A 6,302-nucleotide genomic window follows, 5' to 3' on the forward strand; every position below is an offset into this window, starting at 1 on the left:
GCAGCCCCCTCCGCGACAGACGCGGGGAGCCGAGGAGCAGTAGGGACCGGCCCCCACCCGCAGGGCGACCAGGACCCCCGCGCGGGCCCACCCGGTATCGCAGCAGGCGCGAAGCCCCCGGTGCCACCCGAGCCCGAGACAAAGCCCAGGCGCAAGGACCCCGGATCCCGACCTCGGACCCTGCGGAGCCCAGCTTGGAGCCGCCACGCCCGGGGCAGAGACCCCCGCCCGGTCCGGAGACCCCGTCGCCCGTCCCGCCGTCTCACCTCAAGCCGCCGCCTCGCAGCGCTAGCTCCTCGCCGCGGCGCCTGGGCCGACTGGAGCGCAGCTGAGCAGCCGACAGAGCCGCCGCAGCCTCAACAATGGAGCCCCGGGGCGGGGCCGCCGCCGCCGCTTCAGCCCGTGTTCCCCGCTCAGGATCCGGCTGGGATCAAGGAGCTGCACCTGGCGCGGGGCCCCGGCCGGGAAACACACCGCGCAGGTGCACACCGTCCCGCCCGCCGCCCCGCCCCCAGCGGTGCCGGTCGCCCAGGGCCCGCCCCCCGACCAATGGGGAGCGAGCTGCACGGAGAGGGCGGGGCCTGGGGGGAACAAAGGGAGGTTGGGCGGGGCGGCGCTGGGACTGGGCGTGCGGGGTCCTGGGGGAGGACCGGACGCAAGAGCTGGCCGGATCCTGGCCTCCTAGAAGACCCAGCTCAACGTCCACCTGGAGTCTGCTCTACAGGACGCGCTCATCTCAAGCCCAGAACTCAGGCTTTTAGGGCAGAGAGCGAGAGACAGGCTTGCTTTACAAAAAGGGAAACTGAGGTCCAAGGAATAGGATGGCCTGCTGCCCGAAGTCACGTAGTCCCATTCACTCGTTCACCTTGTCATTCAGCAAACATTTGGAAGCACGTATGGTGGGCGTTAGGAGTGAAGTAGGGCCGGGCGCGGTGGCTCAGCACCTGTAATCCCAGCACTTTGTGGGGCCCAGGCAGGTGGATCACTTGAGGCCGGGAGTTCGAAACCAGCCTGGCCAACAAGATGAAACCCAATCTCTGCTAAAAATACAAAAACTTAGCCGATCGTGGTGGCGCGTACCTGTGGTTCCAGCTACTGGGAAGGCTGAGGCAGGAGAATCGTTTGAACCCGGGAGGTGGAGGTTGTAGTGAACTGAGATGGTGCCACTGCATGCGCTCCTGCCTGGGCGACAGAATGAGACTCTGTCTCCAAAAAAGAAAAAAAAAAAAAAATTAATAGATGGGAAGTAGAAGCGAACTTAGGGCTTCCCTGAAGGAGCTTGGCCAAGGAGTACCTGAAATGTCTCTGCATCTCTTTAAGGTCTGATAAAGGAACCAGGAGCGAGCGCTAATCACTTCCCTTTCCTGCCTCAAAGCTTTCATGTGTTTGCTGTTCCCCGCCTGAAATGCCAAGTTCCAATGGTATTTATTTATTTATAGAAATGGGGTCTCCCTATGTTGCTCAGGCTGGTCTCAAACTCCTGGCCTCAAGCTACCCTCTCGTCTCAGCCTCCCAAAGTGTTGGGATTACAGGCATGAACCACTGTCCCCAGCCCTGATCGTCTTTAAAAACGTCTTTCCTCATCTTATTTGAGCTTCCTGCTTCATGTGCCCCCACACACTTGGTTTCCCTGTACTTCCATAGCTGCTCCTCGGTGGGTCCCGGGGACCCACCCCCTTCTCTGCCCAACTTGTATATGTCTGGGCTCAGGCCAAATGCCCTTCCATTTGCAGTGGGCACTGCCACAGGAAATCTCATGCCCTTCTGGGCTTCACAAACCATCCACATGCTCTGCTGCCTGCCAGAGACATCTATCCCAGTCAGATGCCCAGCCCTGACCTTTCCCAAAGCCCCAGCTGGACACAGGGAAGCATCTCAAATTTTCTGCGGGCCAAAACAGAGTGCTTTATTAGTGTCCTAACCTGCTCATCCACATTCTTCTGATTCTCTGTAAACAGCCCCTCCATCCACCCAGCTGCTCAGGTGAAAATCTCAAATCCTCCTCCAGTCCTTCCTCCCCGAACCTCTCATGCAGCCCTCTGCCTTCCTAGGACGCTGAGCACCCCTCACTCCCAGCGCCAGCTGGGGTGCTGTCTGAGTGGCTGCCACCCACGTGGCATGAAGTGTGACCTTTCGCCCGGTGTGGTGGCTTATGCCCGTAGTCACAGCACTTTGGGAGGCTGAGGCGGGCAGATCGCTTGAGGCCAGGAGACTGGGACCAGCCTGGCCAATACGGTGAAACTAAAATACAACAATTAGCCAGGCATGGTAATGCGTGCCTATCATCCCAGCTACCCTACCCAGGAGGCTGAGGCAGGAAAATTGCTCAAACCTGGGAGGCAGAGGTTGCAGTGAGCCAAGGTGACACCACTGTGCTCCAGCCTGGGCAACAGAGTGAGACTCTGTCACAAATTTAAAAAAAAAAAAAAAAAAAAAAAAAGAAGAAAGAGAAGAAGTGTGACCTCTCTAAGGCAAGGCAGTGTCCCACTCTGATTCACTTCCATGTGTAAAACAGGACCTGCACCCTGAAGGCACTCACTCAGGGAGGCTGCTGGGATGGGTGGATGCACAGTTCAGGTCTTCATGGTGGTTGGGCCTGACCCCATCCCCATCGCTCTTCCCACACACACCTGCACACTCATCACTCCCACGCTCGCACCCACCACTGAAAACCTGGCCCCTAATCTGATTTGCCTAACAAGGTCCCCGGATGAACAACACATACTTCCCTACCTCTCCCCTGCTAGGGCCCCACCGTGTTCTGGGATGTACTCAGGGATCAGGAGAACAAAACCTCAGGGGGTGAAAGGACATTCCAGGGTGCAGGCCTCTGCATCCCCCTCCATGCCCTCACCCCTGCCTGACACACCCTCACCCCTGTACTTGGCCAGCTCCTACCAACCCTTAAAGTCTCACCAAGTTCAGTGGTGACAGCCACACCCTAAAGTGACTGACCCCCCAATGACCTATGCCCTTGCATAGTCTTCCTGACCTTGGGTACGAGCCAAACCGGTGACTGGCTTCTAACCCATAGAGCCTGGCAAAAGCAATGGGATGTCATTGTCACAGTGCATCACCTTCCCACACTAGAGAGAAAGGTTCCGTCTGCAGGCGCTACAGGAGGGAGATGCTGTGCTGAGAAAGGACCTTTGGAGGGGCCCCGTAGGCAAGGAAGCAAAAAGCTGGGCCCTTGCTAAGCGGGTCCGAGGAAACGAATTCTGCCAGTAACCTCGGCAGACCTGGAAATGGATTCTGCCCTGGTGGAGCCTCAGATGAGGATGCAGCCCAGCTGCTTAGCGTGAGATCCCCAGCACAGGACCCACTAAAATGTGCTCAACTCCTAGCTTGCCAAAATTGGCTTAAAGGTGTGTGTTGTTTTAAGCTTCTAAGTGTTTAGTTATTGCCTATGAAAGTGTTAAAATATGAGACAATAACTTAGGTCCCCTACCCATCACACACATTCTGCTTTCTGGCATTCATCACAATTATACTTATTGATTTAAAATCTCCCTCTTGACTGGGTGCAGTGGCTCAGGAGTTCCAGACCAGCCTGGCCAACATGGTGAAACCCCATCTCTACTAAAAATACAAAAATTAGCTAGATGTGGTGGTGCAATCCTGTAATCCCAGCTACTCGGAAGGCTGAGGCAGGAGAATTGCTTAAATCCAGGAGGCAGAAGTTGCAGTGAGCCGAGATTACACCATTGCCCTCCAGACTGAGTGACAAGAACAAAACTCTGTCTCAAAAAAAAAAAAAAAAATTGTCTCTTGCCACTAGCATGAAGGTCCCATGAGAAGAAAAATGGAAACTCTTGCTGATAACAGTGCCCCCAAATGCCCAGCACCGTGTAGCTCTAGGGCAGTTGGTCGATGGTGGACGCTGCTGGTTGGAGGGCCCAGCTGGCCCCCCCAGCTGCCTTCTCTCTGGTCATGTTCCATTATAGAGAACAGAATAGTTTCTTGCCTTTCCAGAGTCCCTCTTAGTGGGAATTGGCCAAGTGACATTGTCCTGCCCCGGGAGACATAAGTGGAAGTTGGCCGAAAGGTTTCTAGCCTTGGTGTGCTAGGACGATTTGAACCAGGACATGACAGCTGACCGTCCATTGTTCGGGAATTCTGCAAGTTGGTTGTTCAACACATTCGGTACTTCAAAATATTAAATAATATAAACTTGCAAATTAAAAAATGCATTAGACCAGATGCAGTGGCCCACGTCTAACACATTGGAAGCCTGAGGCAGGAAGATCACTTGAGCCCAGGAGTTCAAGACCAGCTTAGGCAAAAAAGGAAGACCCTGTCTCTACAAAAAATTTTAAAATTCGCTAGGCATGGTGGTGTATGCATGCAATCCTAGCCACTCAGGAGGCTGAGATGGGAGGATCGCTTGAGCCATCTGTTCAAGGCTCCAATGAGCTATGATAGTGTCACTGCACTCCAGCCTGGGTGACAGAGCCAGACCCTGTCTCAGAAATAAATGTATTTCATATATTAATAAATCTATAATAAATGTATGTATATACACATTTATGTATTATAATTATATATTTAGACATAAATATATATTTCTTGTTTTATTTATTTATTTATTTATTTATTTATTTATTTTGAGATGGAGTTTAACCCTTGCCGCCCAGGCTGGAGTGCAATGATGCAATCTGGGCTCACCACAACCTCCATCTCCCGGGTTCAAGTGATTTTCCTGCCTCAGTCTCCTGAGTAGCTGGGATTACAGGCACGCACCACCATGCCTAGCTAATTTTTGTATCTTTAGTAGAGATGGGGTTTCTCCATGTTGGTCAGGCTAGTCTCGAACTCCTGACCTCAGGTGATCTGCCCACCTCGGCCTCCCAAATTGCTGGGATTACAGGTATAAGCCACTGTGCTCAGCCTATATATTTACATATTATAATTATGTATATTAATTTTATATAATTATATATAAATATAAATATAAAAACTTTCCTTGCATTCTCTTGTTTCTAACTATAGTCAGTCCCATGACTTCAAATGCTATCTACATGTGATAATTTTAAATGTATATATATATATACACATATATATATATATATATACACACATATATAGTTTTTTTTGAAACAGAGTCTCAGGCTGGAGTACAATGGCGCAGTCTCAGCTCACTGCAACCTCTGACTCCCAGGTTCAAGCGATTCTCCTGCCTCAGCCTCCCAAGTGGCTGGGCTTATAGGCGCCCACCACGACGTCCAGCTAATTTTTGTATTTTTAGTACGGACAGGGTTTTGCCATGTTGGCTAGGTTGGTGTCGAACTCCTGACCTTAACTGATCGCCCACCTCGGCCTCCTAAAGTGCTGGGAATACAGGCGTGAGCCACCTTGGCCAAAATATTTTTCTGTTTCCAAACATTTTACATGAGAGGAAAGCGGAGACTAAATCATCTGACACTCGACTGTAAAAAAAAAATCTTTGTACCTCTCTTCTTTTCATCTTTCCTAAGTGTACATATTACCAAAATGTCTTTAGGTTGAGGTCGCCCCGTGAAAACTTTACAGGGCGTTGTGTCCTCAGCCACACTCCTGTCTTTTCCTAGTCCTGGCATTTTAGAACTGTCTGGGGATGACCCAGGATACCCACAGTGGCCATGTCTATTGGAGGGTCTAGTGAGTATCAGCCCCAGGGTCATCTCATCTCCAAGGACAGCCTGAGGTAGGGGGTAGAGTCTCTCAGGGGAGCAGCTGGATGCTCTTGGCCTTAGAGGAATCTCCTGGTATAATTTCATCTAAAATGGTGACCCCTTAGGGTTATTAAAATTTTAGGACATTAAAATTAATAGACAATTCAACGTAGGATCCACGGTGGACACACAGCGTGTTTATGATTTTGTGAGTAATATCATCTCCCCCTCTAGACATTACGAACAGTATCAAAGGCAAGTGTACACCCTCTGCAGTATAGGGAGGAATATCATCCTCTCCCCACCTGGATATTAGGAACAATATCAAAGGAGTGTTTTTGACCCCTGCGATATTGGGAGTAATATCATCCTCTCCCAGGTGGAAATTAGGAACAGTATCACCGGGGGCGTGTACACCCCCTGCCATATTGAAAGTAATGTCATCCTCTTCCCTCCTGGGTCATGGGAACAACATCACTGGGGGGTGTACATTTTCTGTGATAATGGGAGTAATATCATCTTCTGTGCCTTGGAATATTGAGGACAATATCACGGGGGGACGTGTACATCTTCTGCAATATTGGGAATGAAATTATCCTCTCTCCCCCTGCATATTAGGAAAGATATCACAGAGTGGGTGTTCACCTCCTG

Source organism: Macaca nemestrina, chromosome 2, assembly GCF_043159975.1.
Source record: "Macaca nemestrina isolate mMacNem1 chromosome 2, mMacNem.hap1, whole genome shotgun sequence".
Lineage (NCBI taxonomy): Eukaryota > Metazoa > Chordata > Mammalia > Primates > Cercopithecidae > Macaca > Macaca nemestrina.